This window comes from Pleurodeles waltl, chromosome 1_2 (genome assembly GCF_031143425.1).
Source record: "Pleurodeles waltl isolate 20211129_DDA chromosome 1_2, aPleWal1.hap1.20221129, whole genome shotgun sequence".
Classification (NCBI taxonomy): Eukaryota; Metazoa; Chordata; class Amphibia; order Caudata; family Salamandridae; genus Pleurodeles; species Pleurodeles waltl.
This window is the reverse complement of record NC_090437.1, coordinates 1,167,289,545-1,167,306,506: the sequence shown is the minus strand read 5'-3', so window position 1 is coordinate 1,167,306,506 and position 16,962 is coordinate 1,167,289,545. Positions and strand designations below refer to the sequence as shown.

At 45.0% G+C, this 16,962-nt stretch overlaps 1 long non-coding RNA gene across 1 annotated transcript in view; it reads right to left on the bottom strand.

The window, feature by feature from the left end:
* LOC138296060 (uncharacterized) overlaps positions 1-15,179 on the bottom strand; it is a 155,812-nt gene extending 140,633 nt beyond the window's left edge. The window contains exon 1 of the long non-coding RNA XR_011203742.1: positions 15,079-15,179. This is a non-coding gene — a long non-coding RNA (uncharacterized lncRNA). The remainder of the gene's footprint in view (positions 1-15,078) is intronic.
* Positions 15,180-16,962: the final 1,783 nt, after the last annotated feature.

Sequence of the window (16,962 nt, the reverse complement as noted above, 5' to 3'; positions counted from 1 at the left end):
CCCCCAGGGGTTGCCAGTGTAGCCATAGGGGATGATTTCTCCCCTAAGGTCCTCTTAGTTTTTAATTGGAAGGTGGGGTCAATAAGTGAGTTGGAGATTCCAGATGGGAGTAAACACTTCCACCACCTATTAGTGAATGGAATCCTAGCCACTGTCCTGAGAGATACCTGTGCCAGTCACACTGTTGAGCATAGCATGCCTGGTACTCTCAAACCAGTATATCCCAGGTGAAACATCAAGGGTAAGGGTTATCCCAGGGGGGGTCACTGTTAGGCCTGTGGGTTTAGTGCTCCTAGGCATAGCTGGGACCCTTAGTTGGAGAAGAGTGGTAGTCAGTACAGACCCCTCCCCTTTGATTGTTTCCTTGGTTATGACCCCCCAAAACAGGAGCTGGTCCAGTGCCAGCCCTCTTCCAAGGATTCGGGAGGTGCTGCCCCTGCAGTGAGTGCAAGTACGCCCCAGAAGAAAAAGAAAGGAAAGAACTGTAGGAAAGGTGGGCAACTTTTAGCCAAAGTTCCAGTAAACCAAGGCGATTCTATTCCAGTGAGGGAGAACTCCAGATTGGGCCCTGGTGAAGCCCAGCCTGACCCACAAGAAGTCCTTCCTAGTCAGGCAACTGTTAAGCTTGAGTTGGTGGCTCCTCAGCTACCAGAAAAGAGAGTGGAAGAAGGGTGCTTGCTAAAGAATGTAGTAACCCCCACTCTAAAACATCAGGCAGGCACCCAGAACCAAAGAAACCTGTAACCTAGCCCCTTCAGCTGTCAGTGAAGAACTAACAGTGTGGTTCTGGGTACTGACAGCTGTCAGTGACCTCTGCTGGGTGTTAGCCTTTATGGCTGCACTGTCCTTGGCATGGCGGTCCCACCCCATGTCAAATAGCAAGCTAGGTCCCCTGACCCTGTTGGTCATGGTGGGGTTACTCCATTTGTGGGTAACCTCTCTGGTTAAGCTGGGGGTTGTCCTGGCTAAGATAGGGTTAGCAGAGATGGACACCTCTCATCCTAAGGAAAGGGAAAAAGCAAATGACGAACATTCTAAATGGGGTCCTAACAATGTTGAAAAGGGTCAGCTTCCCAAAGGAAATGACCTGGACAGTAGGATGTGAGTCAGAGTGGCACCTGCAACCATGCAGCCTGCTCCCTTATGCATCCTCGCCTGACAGACTATGAAGACTCTCCAGGTTTGGCTGAGTCTCATGGCCTATTGGCTGAGGGGCTGCCTTACAGCCCTAAGGCAAGGTGCATTTTATTACATGTGAGGACATATATGCATGAGCAGATATGCCCCAGCTATGCCTCTGTCGATTCTGAGACATAGTAAGTGCACAGGGAAGACATTTTAACTGTATGTGCTGGGCACTAGTCACTTTGAGTTCCCCCAACTACATAATGGCTTCTCTGAACCCTGGGTTGTTTGGTATCAAACATCTCAGAGTGATAAACCCTCACTGATTCCAGTAATGGATTTATTATGAATTACCTACAGAGGGCACCTTAGAGGTGCCCCATGAAAATCTACCAGCTACTAGTGTGTTGACTGACTTGTCCTGACCAGTTCAGCCTCCACAGACACATTTCTGGAGCTCCATGGTGACAGCCAGTATTCTCGAGGCCCAGAGACAAAACCTGCCTTGGGCGGAGGTGTTACCTCCTCTCTTAGGCAGGATGGGCATTCCAGGATGGGGAGCTTCAAAGGCCTTGCCATCTTTGTAATGTGATCCAGGTCTCTCTAGATGGTGGAGATTACCAACCTCCCTGTCCTGACCCCACTTATGGTGACAGCATAGGTGGAAACATCTGTTAAATTAGGAGGAGTGCCGCTTTCATGCCAGACCCACCCCTAAGGTGGACAAGTTGAAATGGACACTACTTTTTAAATTCCTCCATCTTGTTTGGGAGGAATTAGAAAACTAGGGTTAGGGTAATTCCCACTTCTCAGCAGAAGTAGACATAAGAAGGGTGAAGTCACCCCGAAGGCGGTCAGCCGCTTGGCTACCACCTGACACTATCTGCAACACCTCTAAATTGAGTATTTAGGTGGCACCCCTGAACCCTAGAACTTAGATTCCTGACGACCTAAGAAGAACTGGAAGCTACAAGAGTTGAATCAGCAATGAAGTCTGCAGACACCAACTGGCTTGGCCCCAGCCCTACTGGCCTGTCTGCAGCCCTCGATGGTCCTGTGCAAAAAAATGACCTGTACTGCAGCCCAGTGACCTCCAAGGCTTTGGGAGGACTGCTTACCTTCGACAAAGATCAAGATCTCCTGAGAACAGTGAACCTGTTCAAGAAGAAACCAACTTAAAAGAAAAATAACTTTGCCCTGAGAAACCGCAAAACTGCCTTTGGACCCACCTCTGCACCCCACACCCATGGCCTGAGTCCAAGTGGCCCACGAGTCCAGTGAAGATTCCCCAGCGATTCTGAGTCTGAGTCCAATGTGGGCTGACCCCTGTCAGACTCTGCCTCAAACTGAGGACTCCCCCTGACTGCGATCTGCCCAATAAGCTGTTCCCAATGCCAAAGGACACCCCTGCACCCGGAGCCCCTGGGCCTTGGGGAGCTGGACCATTGGTGTCCTTATGTCCCTTAGCCTCAGGACTTGCCTGGGCAACTGTAGGTTTTCTTCGCTCATCCTCCTGGACCGAGCCTGCAGCCTTTTTCCAAAACTCATCTCTCCCATTGATTTGCATTGGGGGCTCAGCACTGTGTTGGCACTCTACACCCAACCACCCTGTGCCATTGAGGGTATAGGTTTGGTGCTGCCTTCTGGCCCCCCTTGTGCTTACCTCACCCCTAAGAGGTCAACTCCTGACACCACTTTAATCACTCTTAAGCAGCGCATCTTCGTTCACCCCCAGTCTCATTTGGTTAACATTGGGCACCCGACCCCCAATTTGACCTCTACACCTGACCCCCCTTGTGCTGCTGTGAGTGCACTCTTGGTAGTGATTTGAACCTCGCCTGGTGCTGACCTAAAACCCCGTAGACTGGATTTGTAAGTTGTGTACTTACCTATAACTGCATTTTTGTTTTCCTACCATAGACTAATATTGCTGAACTGAAAAACTGCACTGTGTTGATTTTTTAAACTGCAAAGTATTTATGCATGTAAATCATTTTACTTGATTACGAAATTCTTGGGTTTGAAACATTTATGAAAATAAATGTTTTTTTTCTAAATTGGTCTCTGATTTATTTTTTGAGTGTGTGTCTCATTTATTGCCTCTGTGAGTACAACAAATGCTTAGCACTACCCTCTGATAAGCTTAACTGCTCACCCACAGTACCACAAACAGGGCATTAGTCCTATCTACTTTTGCCTCTGCAATACTAATTGGGGATCCACTGGACTTTCTGCATAGTTTACTTCATTTTAGTGCATTATATAGAGAGACAGCTTTCTACATATACACAAGCTGATGGAATTACTTTTGGATGACATTGCGTAATCGTTCTTGTCTCTCCCAAAGGGAGATATAAACCAACAGCCAACATGGCAAAACATTCACTTGTATTACATTGCAGTGTGTGACTGTAACTTGGAATGAGAGCAACTAATACTGGCAATAAAGTACATCTACTTTGATCACTAGTGGCTGTCAGCCTCATTCCTCAAGTAAGCACCAACTATAAACACCACAATGCCAAAACGAGTGGTCTTTGGCAAACTTTTGGCCAGGCCCCAGAGGGCATTATGGGACGCTCCTCACAGAGCATGCATATTTAATTAACAGCTCTCCTGCTACGCTGGGGAGAACCACTGGCTGCCTTTTGGAATTCCTCTTCCGTCTTCTCATCCTGGGGTGTCCGGTCCCACCCAGAAATCCCCACTCCAGGTAGGTTCCATTGGGGAGTGATGAGGGAGCCCACCCCAGTCACTCCAGCGGGCTCCCTGTGAAGGCAGCACACTCCAGTGCTGGTGTGGGAGTCGGAACTCTGCTGCAGTCTGCTGGCTGCTGTGGGCAGACACCCCAAGGCTTGCTGGTGGTCCGCCCGCTCCTGTGGCCAGTCCAGGAGGAGGTGAGTCCGTGGAAGAGGCACGCCGTAGCTTCTCCACCTCTTTGTCTTCTGTCTGCCCGCTCCTGCAGGCAGATGCGATTCCAGTGCCGGTTGTCCTGCCACATGGGGGAATGTGACGGCACTCTCCCCACCAATCTGCGGCCACGGGGGCCCAGGGATGGGGTCCTGGGCCCCCCTCCTCTGGACCGTGTATTCACAGGGAAGGCGAAGGCACTCCCTGGCTTTTCTTTTGCCACATAGGGTTCCAGGATGGGCTCTGGGGCCATTTCACCATTGCTGCAGAGATGCACAACGCTGGCCTCCCTTCCACAAGCTGGCTTGTCTCCTTGGGACTTCCGGAATGGGGTCCTGGGCCCTCTTCTCCATAACATGGGGAGTGTGATGGCACTCCCCCATGGTCTTCTTTTTGGTGGGGAAAGTGAGACAGCTCTCCCCCACATTCTCTGCAATATGTGGGCAGACTCCAGGCACTGGTCCACTCCAGAGGCAAGTTGGAGGTCAGCTGCGGAGCCCCAAGTGTTTTGCTGCTGGCCAAAGAAAGGTCAAAGGTGGCCAAACTTTGAATGAAGATATCTTGGGCCCTGGGGGTGGGGGGGCATTTTCGATGATCATTGGCTCATTTTGCTTCTGGAGGCAAGCCCTTGCCACCTGGAGTGCTTTCTTTAGGCCTCCAGGCCTATAAGGTTCCCAACTTGGTAGGGAGCCAGTCCCACTGACTCCCTGTGCCAGCTTTTCATTTGGATGCCTTCCTTTCTTCTGGGCAACGCGCTCTCCTTCGCGCCAGAACAAAGTCTTTCCCCCCACTGGTCCTCAGTTGTAGTAAGGGGAACAGCTTACCTAATCCTAGAGTGTGCAGCACTGGGTCTAGGGTCATTTAGGGGTAGAATGATTGCCCTAGTGGGCAGTCACAGGGTGTTTCTTTCCAGTTGTCCATCTTCAGTCCTAGTGTTCTGCAGAGAAGCACAGCCGAGAGAGCTCTCTACCCTGTGCAAGACCTCTTAAGTGGGGGTGGAAATATCCAGCAGGGCCATGCCTGTGGCCTAACCCGATGTGCCAAGTTACTTCTCCGCCCCTGTCCCAACCTTCCTGCACCGTCTTCTGGGATACCTCAAAATGGCATCATCCTAGGAGTCAGTTGCCTCATGTGCTCTCAGAGACTCAGCTCCTCCTCCCTGACATTCCCACCAGGGCCTCTCCCAGCAATTCCTCCAAGGAGCCCCTCTTCGCTGAGGGGCCTGGATCAGGCCTAGTAATTGGCACAGAATGACAGCTGGCTGATTGATGCAGGGCTCTGCTTCTGCAGCTGGACAGAGAAGCTATTGGCCCTAATCCTGAGCTGGTCAGAGAAAGATGACATTCCTGGATGACCCACAAGCTTTTGTAACCTACTGCATTATTCTTTTCATACAGGTCACAGTGTACATTGGGGCGACTCTGGAGTCTGTGGAGCCTAGGGAACTAGAGTTGCGCCCTAGGCCAGCCTTTCCCATTGACATATAATGGAGTGATGCCACAATGAAGATAGTAAGCACACTGACTATCCCTCACATGTGTACGCCCATCTCATAAGGCCTACTCCAGGTCACCCCCCACTTTGCGTGGCCCCTTCTGTGCCAGGCTACCTAGGTTCAGTTCTTGGACTGCAATTGGCAGGAGTCCTGCCCATGCAACAGAGGTAAACATGCCCAATCCGTTTTACCATAGGTTTATTGTGGGTGAGTCCCATACTATCAGGCTCCCTCACAGTAAAAGGTCAAAAACCAGGTGATCCAAAAGCAAAAAATCAGGGCAGATTAGGTAGTCAGAACCGTGCTCTCACACCAGATAGTTACCTGTTAATTTGTCTAATTTTATAGCAAGTTAGTTTCTCTGGTCTGTAGGTCATTGCCTAATTGTATTAAGACATTGTGGATGACTGAGCTTTTAGTCCATGACTACCCTCAAATAGTTTTTGTCATTAATCTCCCAGCAACTGAACCATGATGCCGAGTGCAAGGATCTCTGATATCCTAGGGGCCGCTGCTTCGTACCCAGGGCCCTTCGCCAGTTACTTCTTCTCTGTGTGATGAGCATGGGCTCCCTACTGCCTGCATGGCTCAGGGCCCAGGCAGGAGTGTGGGGAGAGAAGGGGCAGGAGCATCTCCACTGGCATCAATCCCCTGTCTGGCCCCAGAATCTCTGCCTGTACCACTACCCGCCCCCCACACCTGAAGCGGTAACTTTGGGAACCAACAGCTGTCTGTGCTCACCCTTCAGTGTGCTGCACTCCTCTCAACCCTCTGTTACGCTGAAAAGCGCCACGCTCAGCGCACTCATTCCTCCCAGCTTGAAGCCCCCAAACAGTGGAAGGTCATTCCAGGTGGGGCTTGGCCTCCGAATCTCCAACTATGGAAAGCTGACTACGTCTTGATTTCCTTTCCGTCTGGGCTGCGTTGTGTTCTGCTGTGATAAGCAGCCATCCGGATCAAATATTTTCATTTATCTCACTGTGGCAATTAAATTAGCGTAGGGATAGCTCTATCCTCACAGTGCATTCCTTTTAGATGCTATATCTGCATTTTAAAAATACATTTACCAGTGCCGGGAACCTGAGCTTAGTTGGGCACATGCTTCCAGGTCCCCGCCCTTGCCATGTCCTCCCCATTTTTAATTTTGTATTAACGTTGATACCTTTCAATGAATCCACACAAAACATTGGAAAACAGTACACTTTAAATATTTAAAGCAGGGATCAATAAAAAGGGGAATTCTCAAAAGGTCAGTTTCTTATTTTAATCCCCATAGAATTCTTTGCTCCAAGACAAACAAAAAACAGCAGATTACACCAAATTTGGAACACAGCTAGAACTTCACTCAAGAAAGTGTGTTTGCTTGGGTTGGTGTAAATCCATTCAGTAATTGTCAGAAACTTAGCAGTTAAAAAGATATTCTGGAAAGGTATGAAGTTTTTTCGATATCTGAACTGTTAATCTCCAGATCCCCCAGGGAATTTTCAAATTCATTTAAAAAATAAAAGGCACAAACTGGACCACAGAGCTTTTTCTCTTGTTGTCTATTAAAGATTTACAAATGAGGCATTGAATTTGTGAATCTACCCTGTTCTGAATTGGATGACCATCAACGAAGCATTTCTATTGTGGTGGCCATTACCTAACATAGTGTTGGGGAAAAAAGGCACAAGGGGCATGGTGATCCTAACCTGATCTCCACACTCTATGTAAGAGGCTACAAAGAATCCCCAAGCAATAAATGATTAATAAAGATATTTTTATTGTGAGATTTTAGGGTCCCATACTGGTTGTGTGAATCATGGACTTTTCTTGGCCTTAGGATTTACAAACCCAGCATGGCATTTCATAATCCTATAAAAAATGAGGAAAAAGCATTAGGTGCACCATTGCTGTGCTTGGCCAGTGACCACATCTGTGCATTGGCTGCATGCTGCTGGATGGGAGCATTGCTTAGTTGTAGTCCAGCCCTGTGGCCAACTTTCCAACTAACTTTCCACAGTATATGGCTGAAGACTGTTTTCAGCTTGAGTTGATTGACAAGAAGGGTTGGGTGCACGCCCTATGGCCAACTCATGCTGAAGGTTCAGTGCAGGACCTGTCAAGAGTGGCCAACCCCGCTGAACATGGCTTGAGGTTGCGCATAGCAGAGGTTGGCCGTGTGTGAAGGCCATTCAAAGCCGTGCCTGCTGCCCATATAGGGATATATGCAGCTTCTGGCTAGAGGCCAGGCCATGATCCCAACCCTGCTGCACATTGCCAAAGGCCATGCACAGCATGGATTGACTGCCTGTGGAGGGTTGGGCACATGGCCTTGATGCCAGGCCCTCGGCCAACCCTGCTGCATACAGCCAAATACCATGCACAAAGGGTGTCGGCTGCCCATAGAGGGTTGAACGAAGGGTTGAACAAAGAGTCTGGCCACTTCATAAACCATAGAAATGTACCTAAAAACCACAGTGAAAGTGCAGATGTATTTACAATTTAAAACCAAAAAACACAGGATTTCACATGTGGTAAGAAACACTTCCTATAATTTGCCCAACAGCCATGAAAACCATAGCTCATACACCAAATGTATAATTTTTGTTTAGCAGGGCATTTTGCCTGCATTACCCCTTTTTTAAAAACCTGTAGAAAAGGCGGAGTTACCTACAGTTTCCATCCTTCTATGTACACTGATTACAATTTGAAGTCTTATGTTCAAGCACTGCTCCCATATTTTAGGGATACTAATCATTTCCTCACTCACCTGTATGATATTATACTAAAGAAAGGCTACAGATTCATTACATTAGAAGTGTAGTCAATTTACATCAACATGAGAATGGAATCATTGTTTTATAAAGATGCAGCATGGACTGGTGTTCTACATTATTTAGTTTCACCCTATCATGCCCAAGAACAGTATTCGAATGGTGAGCTATCGCGAGTAAAATAAATTGTGCTACACCATTGGCCTTTGAGAAAAAGAATGATGAAATGGATGCAATGATTCAGATGAAAAGTGCTGGATCAAGCAAAATTCAGTGTGACTCTAAAGAATAGAAATGAGCTCCTATTTGAGTCCAAAAGAGAAAGAAAAGACAAATAAATTGTGCATTTTATACATAGAGTAGGGGGCATAATGAGGTCTGTAAGCAACTTAAATTGGACCCAGTGACAGCAAACACAGCGAACATTAGACCTAGCCTTAAATATCATAACAACTAAGGGCCAGACTTATATTCTGGTTCTCCATTGGCCTGGCGGAGGACTTTACGTCCACCAGGCCGAGAATAATGTCTGCCAGTTTTGTAAATGATCGCCAAGCAGGCAGTCATTTATAAAGGCATTAGCAGAAACAGCCATCACAGCGGTTCCTATCAATGCATTTTACTGTTTGCTGCAGGGCTGCATTAGAAGGACGCAGCCCCGCAGCAAATAGTATTTTTTTTTTCATTTAAAAAAGAAAATCCCTAAACAGGATTTTCTTTTTGAAAAGAAAAAATTTAATCAGGATGGTTTTTCTCTTCCCTACCGCCAAGTTTGACATGGCTGTAAGGAACAGTAAAAAATTACTGCAGGTTCTCCTCCCCCCATTTAAATTGGATGGGTGGGAGTGTACCCATTCCTCCGATGGCCCTTACTCCTCAGGGCCATCGGAGAAGTTTGGCCATGCCGGAGAGAGAGCAGTCTCCACCGTGGCCAAACTTAAGGTCCACCTGCTATTAAATTTGGCATGCGGACCACTATTTTGGTGTGGAGGGAAAATCAGGCTCTAAATCACTTAGAAATAAACTCACATGAAGTAATTTCTTTAGGAAGAAAGAAACATCTGGGTGACTCCAATAATTGAGATGTTTCAATAGATTTCTTAGACACAAAGCGTGCACATTGAGGACTTCTTGTGCTACCTACTTAAATGCATTGTCCAACATGATTAATAAGTATCTAACATGTAAAACTGAATTTGCAATATATGTTTTGACCTGTCCATGCTTTAAACATTATGTCAGAAGTATGATTTTTCCAGTGCATTTCACATTCTTGAGAATATGAGGGCTATATGGATCCTGGTTACCCAGCAGCCAGGTAGTTCAAGGATGTACACTGCAGCAATGAGCAGATATTCAGATATTTTGTTATAGGTCATGGAGCCAAGAGTATTAGATCAGGGGATAAGGCATAGTGTTGAGACATCTGGAATCCAGGTACATACTAGAACTTAATTTTTGGCTCCAAAAGGATTAAGCATGAGTGGGGAATTAACTGATTTATGAAGTTAGTTCGATAATTGTGAGAAATTGGGCTATTATTTGGCAGGTACCAACCTCAAGTAATAATCACAATCCTTGTCAGGGTGGATCACAAATCACTAACTAACATCAGCTGAAACCTCTGCAAGCTATTGCACAGAGCATACAGGGTTAACCTAGAGGCCATGGGCCAGCTTCACAAACGTAGACTTTGATGTTTGGCCTAAAATTTAACCAAACATGTAACTTTATAACTTTGGGAATTCACAAAGGGAATTTACGAGTAGTATCTTTACGTCCGACCTCGGGGAGGCACTTAGAGACTCACAGGACGACAGGCAGAGGCCAGAGCAGGTTGTAGTCCAGGTCCAGTTGACACTGGTCAACTGGGCAGTGGATGGAAAAGGCTTCCTGTAGCTTGTTGTGTCCCTATTGCTTTAACAGGCCATCAGCCTTATGACTCTTGGGCCCATATTTATACCTTTTTAGCGCCGCATTTGCACCGCTTTTTTACGCAAAAACGGCGCAAACTTACAAAATACAATTGTATTTTGCAAGTTTGCGCCGCTTTTGCGTCAAATAATGCTGCAAATGCAGCACAAAAAAAGTATAAATATAGGCCTTGGTGTCCTCATCTTTGTCCTGGGTACGAGAGTAGGTCCAGTCTTCCAGGGCTCTTCTTGGGTGTTAGATAGTAGGCTCAGTCCTCTTCTGAACTTCCTCTGGTCCAGGAGTGTTCTTAAGTGGGTGCCTGGAGGTGCCACATTTATGCATGGGACAAGCCACCAGGGTAGAGGTTCCGAAGGCTAACCTTACCCACCTTGGGCATTTTTAATAGGACTACTAAACTTGGGGTCAGAGGGCTGGGGATGTGTGGGGACTGTGCTATGGTAGTCCTGTTTGATACATGCCTTTTACCCACAACAACCCCAGCGAAAGAACCTTGGTATAACAATGCTGAGCTTTCAGCAACGAGACAATGGATACACACAAACTGTTTTGGCATTCGCTATTCCTTTTTAAAGTGTGCTCAAATGTTACATGTAACCCCAGCAGAACTGACAAACGGGCTGTGACACTGTAATGTCAAACGCAGCCCACTGTGATTTGGACCTGACTAGCTGGGGAGGCAGCAGGGCGGCCCAGCTCAAGTGCCAGCTAACATTTGCCTCCAACAGGGGAGGCATCTTTGAGGGTCGCCCCAAGTGTCATATGAGAAGCCCGAGCAGACCTGGCAAGGAGAACGTGACATTCAAGCAGGACAAAAATGATCCTCACAGACCCCTTGCATATTATGTCATGTTCAAAAGGATCATCTCTGCCCATTCAGGTCAGCCAATTGTTTTGCTCCTGGGAGCACATTCACACCTAAGTGCACCTGTTTGAATGCTAATTAATGGTTGGCCAAAGCTAGAGAACAAAATGCAGATTTAGGACCTCATTTGGAGTTTGGCAGATGGGTTGCTCTGTCACAAATGTGACAAATGACCCATCCGTCGTATTACTGGTGCAGTATGTCTGATGAGACTTGGGGATGGGATAACCATCATGTTTGTGACAGAGTAACCCGTCCACCGAACTCTAAATCAGATCATTAGCTTCTAGGTATTACAGACACAACAAAGGTAACCTTCTAAAAGTTACTTTTCCATAATATTTAGAAAAATAATCGACTTCACCACTAAATTGTCTTTTAATAACAATTAAAATAGTTGTTTATTTTTCTAGCTAGTTCCATTCTAGATATAACGAATTAGGTTTTATAATTGCATCCCTGCGTTTTCCCATGGAACAGCTAGCCCCGGCATTAGTGCAAAATACCTTTCAGGTGCTAGTCACTGTAAGGACATGTTTAACATTAAAAGTTTACATGTACTACCTACCTTTATGAGCAATATGGCCCAACTAGGGGTGGCATAAATGTTTACAAAGAAGGTTTCGGTCTGTCAAAATTGTTTATTTTGACAGGCCTAATTTGCAGTTTTAAAACTGTTCAGCCGGGCTACAATGGTACATCTGGAGTCAGTTGTGACTGTGCTACTGCAATGTGAGTCACTATGAGTGATGCAGCCCACCAGTAGCATTTAGTTTACTGGCCCTGGGTACACTTGGCACCCTTTATTAGGGACTTAAAGGCACATTTAATAAATTATGTCTATACCATGTTTACCATTTTGGAAGGAGAGGTGCAATCACTTTAAAACTGGTTAGCGGGGGTGAAGTGTACATAGTACTACTGCCAGCAACAATAAGCTTCAGCAAAAAAGGCACAAAATACGAGGAGACCCTGCAGAAAGTGCACATTTCCAACAATAAGCTTTTTTGGATCATGACATTAATATTCCTAAACTTCCTCTTCATGAATTAAATAGTTTACTAATGTTTGTTTATAAGTTTGTTTGTTTTCATAGGTATGGGATCACAAGATGTGAAAGATTGCTGATTCACCTTTTATGAGATGTGCCAATAATTATGTCATGAGAGAAATAGCGCACAGAGGATGTAGATGTTAATTATATGGCACTATTATAGCAAATGATGAGGTGTTAGCCCACTGTGGTGTTATTAAGAAAGATATGAGATCATCTCCTTCTTTGCCAGAATTATGGCATTTTGTAATTTTTATATTCTTTTTTACTGATCGTTACACAATTTTGAAATATAATATCTACAAATGATTTTCGGACTGTATGTAATGGCATCAGAATCAAATTTGAAGTTAAAATCGTATGCTTTCTATGAACTTCAATCTGCAATAAAGTGCATCATTAAATGTATTTTCACTGTCCGCTCTGGACCCTCCCAATTTACTAAAACCATCATAAGTAGATTGAAAATCCACACGTCATATCCATTGAAAAATGTAGTCTCTCATCTGCTTGACAAAATGATACTCGCATTAATAAAATCACATACTGTGGGGCCGAATCACAAAAGCATCTATGAGTAATACATGAATACTCTTTTATGTACTCATACATGCCTTTGTGAAGTAGCCGCAAAAACTACCTACTATTGAAAGCCCAAAGAGGGCACTGTTGTTTTTACTTGTATTAATTGTGTGTGACTATTTCCCCTGAACATTGCAATTGTATTCCCATTTTAGAAATTAGGGGGGCAATTCACAAAGGCATTTAAAAGTGAATAAAAGAGTACTACAAGAGTAGTACTTTATGTATTGCATACTTCCTTTATGAATATGGGCCCATTAATTTACATGGAGCTCAGTGAGTTATTCACTGGTTAGTTTGAAAGCGTGGCATGGTTTTGGTCCTCATGCACCTGCATTCAGTGCCCTGTCTAAACACAGAACCTATCAATATACGAATATAGTTCAATGAAAAACAAGCACTGGCAATGTCAACAGGTCTACCTTTGCTTGTTGGTGCATTTGTTTACTTTTCTACTGTAAGCACATGCCAGACAAAAAGAAAAAAATGAAAAATGCCACCACCCAAATGGGGTTTCAATATGCTTTAAATAAAAAAGACATTAAAAATATTCACTTATGTGGATATCTTTTTCATTATTTTTAATTACGCCTTTCACTTGTACCTTGCATTTTGCTGTTATTTTTTATGAAGTCCACAAGAAGAAATAACCGTCGAAGCAAGCACTAAACTACAGGTAACTACAATGTCAAAATGTCACTTAATTAAATACTTTAAAACAGTAACTTTAAAAAGGAGACCGGAAATAAATGTCCAAAGTGTATGCCAAGTAGCCGTTTTTGGAAACAATATACAAAGATAAAATAAACAAAAAAACACACAGGAACTCTGTAACTGATGAGAATCAAACTCTTTTAAGTGCATTTGAACAATGTGCTATAGTAGACAAAAGTAGAGCGTGAATGTTAATTCAACAGATCAATTGATGAAGCCTTCTCGCTAAATGTCCCTGCATATATGTATACTGTGTTTCAATTTTTAAAAAAGCAATAGTCAGGTAAAACGGCTATGCTCTCTCAAAGGCCAAACCTAAAATGAGTACAGACCCACTTGTTTTACTCAACACCAGTACAATGCAGGTGTTTTATGACAAAAGTATTTCTTAGATGTAGCTACCGTAAAACCTCACTTGTTTTTTTAAAAAAATCCAATCTGACTCGAGTATTATAATTCCCAGCTGTAAGTGCTGGCCATGTGACCAAAAAGTGTGAGCACCACACAGCATTTCTAAATTCTGAATCAGGGACTCTGCAGACCTTTGTGTGAACAGATTACACTTATAAAGGCTGCAAAGTCGCAGGATGGATGGACTTTCTGCTTTCATTAGTGAGTACTAAAGAGGGAACGTGAAGTATATATGTAGTACTTACATAGCACAAATGTAGCTGAAAGGTAGCGGAGCACTGCATAGAGTCAAACGTACAGACACAGTCAGCATGTAATTGGAGGGTGCCTCTGTGAGTATGTGGTGTATACCTATAGGATACACCTAGCGGAAAGGCTGAAGCATTCCCACAGGAATACTAGTAATGGGAGTATTAAAAAAAACTGGAGGACTCCCAAACATTAGACTTGCAATGCTTGTGCCTAACTCCACTTGTAAACGTATACATCAGATATGTTCAAGGGGTGCTAAAAGTGCAACGGACAACTTCACTTTGTCCAGGCCGACAGAGGATGTCTGTGTATTATAAAAACGTTTCGTGGGAAGAAATTGCAAAGAAGACTCTGGGGCTGATTTCACAAAGGTAAGTTACATTCTTGAATAAGTTTACACTTTGTAGTAAGCTTACTACTTTCGTTATTCACAAACTCAGAGTGCGAAGTTACTACAAAAGTGTAAGTGGCATGTCTCCAGCCCCAGAGTAATGCCAGGGGTGGTGATGCCCATTCTTAAACCCCTCCTGACCTTCCCTAAACCCCTCTCACCCCTGTCTAATCCTATCCCCTTTAGTAGAAAGCCTGCCCCTTATCCCACCCACCCCCACGTGCCTCCCAGATTTACTACTATAGTATTTACTTGAATAGGGGAAGGCTCCGCAGTGAAGGCAGATAACTCCTCCCATGTACGTATAGGCAAAACTTACCTTGAGTTTATGCATTTTGCAGTCAGATTTAAGAGACACAGGAGCAAACCTGGAAATCCAGAAAAGTAACAGAACTCCAAGAATATGACTCAGGGCTTCATTACACCGAAATAATAATAACAACTTGCACATAATAGGTGGATACCTATACCTCTAGGACGTCCCCCTTTTTTGTGACTCCGCCCAAATCTGCTTGCTCCTCCGCCAAAGAAAGACTTCCAAGGGCTCTAGAGAGCTAGTGCACATCATTAGAAGAAAAGGGAGCCACTCACCAGAAGGAATGAAGACAAGGATACAAAGTCCAGCCAAAACTGCCATTGTGAGGAAATCATTGGGCCTTTGGTGGACGCATTCTGCACCCGTGGCACGTCTGCGAAGACAGGAAACTGAGAGGCAGAGAGTACCACATTTAAATAGCCCACTTCCCCTTCTACGTCGGTATTTTGTGAACCACTGGACCACAGCACTGTGAACATCAACCAAAGCAGAGTTTCCGAGGCTTTCTACGTGAGATTTTAGTGGATCTGTAGAATGTCAGTGAAACTCAAGAAGAATAGATCGTTACTTTGTTTTATTACAGAAAACATACCGGATGATTGTACACAGGAAAAGAAGAGGGAACCAGATACAAGAGAGTTTTTTTTTTTAAAGAGTAATGTCATTTTTAGCTGTAAATAGGTTTCTGTTGTCTAAATAACTTTATGTGAAAAAACATTTCTCTGGGGGTGGTTTATATTTAATTTTAGCATAAATATAAAAGGTAGGGGACCAATAAAGGATAATCATCAAAAACAAGACACCAAATATACGCGGTTTCTGATGATTCTAAGAAGCAGATTTACTAACACTTAGGGGCATATTTATACTCCGTTTGCGCCAAATTTGCATAGTTTTTTTTCGACGCAAATTCGGCGCAAAACTAACGCCATATTTATACTTTGGCGTTAGACGCGTCTAGCGCCAAAGTATGAGGAAAGAGCGTCATTTTTTTGCGTGAACGCCTTCCTTGCGTTAATGAGATGCAAGGTAGGCGTTCTCGTCTAAAAAAATGACTGCGACGCAAATGCGTCGTATTTATACTCCCGGGCAAAAATCACGCCCGGGAGTGGGCGGGGCAAAAAACCCCGCATTTGCGCCTCTTTTTAACGCCTGGGTCAGGGCAGGCGTTAAGGGACCTGTGGGCTCAAAATGAGCCCACAGCTGCCCTCCCATGCCCCCAGGGACCCCCCCTGCCACCCTTGCCCACCCCAGGAGGACACCCAAGGATGGAGGGACCCATCCCAGGGACATTCAGGTAAGTTCAGGTAAGTATAATTTTTTGTTTATTAATTTTTTTTTTTAGCATAGGGGGGCCTGATATGTGCCCCCCTACATGCCACAATGCTCAATGACCATGCCCAGGGGACATAAGTCCCCTGGGCATGGCCATTGGGCAAGGGGGCATGACTCCTGTCTTTACTAAGACAGGAGTCATGTAAATGGCGTCTGGGCATCGTTAAAAATGGCGCAAATCGGGTGGAGGCGATTTTTTTGCGTCAACCTGACTTGCACCATTTTTAAGACGCCCTAACGCCATTTTTCCCTACGCCGGCGCTGCCTGGTGTACGTGGTTTTTTTCCACGCACACCAGGCAGCGCCGGTCTGCTAGCGCCGGCTAACGCCATTCAATAAATACGGCGCCCGCATGGCGCTTCAGAATGGCGTTAGCCGGCGCAAAACTTTTTGACGCTAAACTGCGTTAGCGCAGTTTAGCGTCAAAAAGTATAAATACGGGCCTTTGTGTCAGATTTGCATCACAAATGTAACGCAAACCAGCGCAAAGTGTAGAATTGTGATTTTCTTGTTTTGTGCTGGAAAGTAGCCCTAAAGTAACCCTGAGTAGTCCTGTGTGCTATTTTGTGCCAAGGGGGTGTACCATGGGTGGTACATGGGTGTTTCTGTGCATCTACCCATGTTGTGATGCAAAGCAACAGCTGCTAAAAAAAAATGTAGACAGGCCTTTGCATCAAAAAATTCAGCCTCCTCGAGGCAGGCTTAACAGTGCAGAAAAGTTTTCTTTTCTCAAAACATTTCCAATTTTGCATGTGTGATGTAATATGCAACACACATACAGACTTGAAAAACGATGTCTAAGCATAGTATTTTGCACTGCAAGG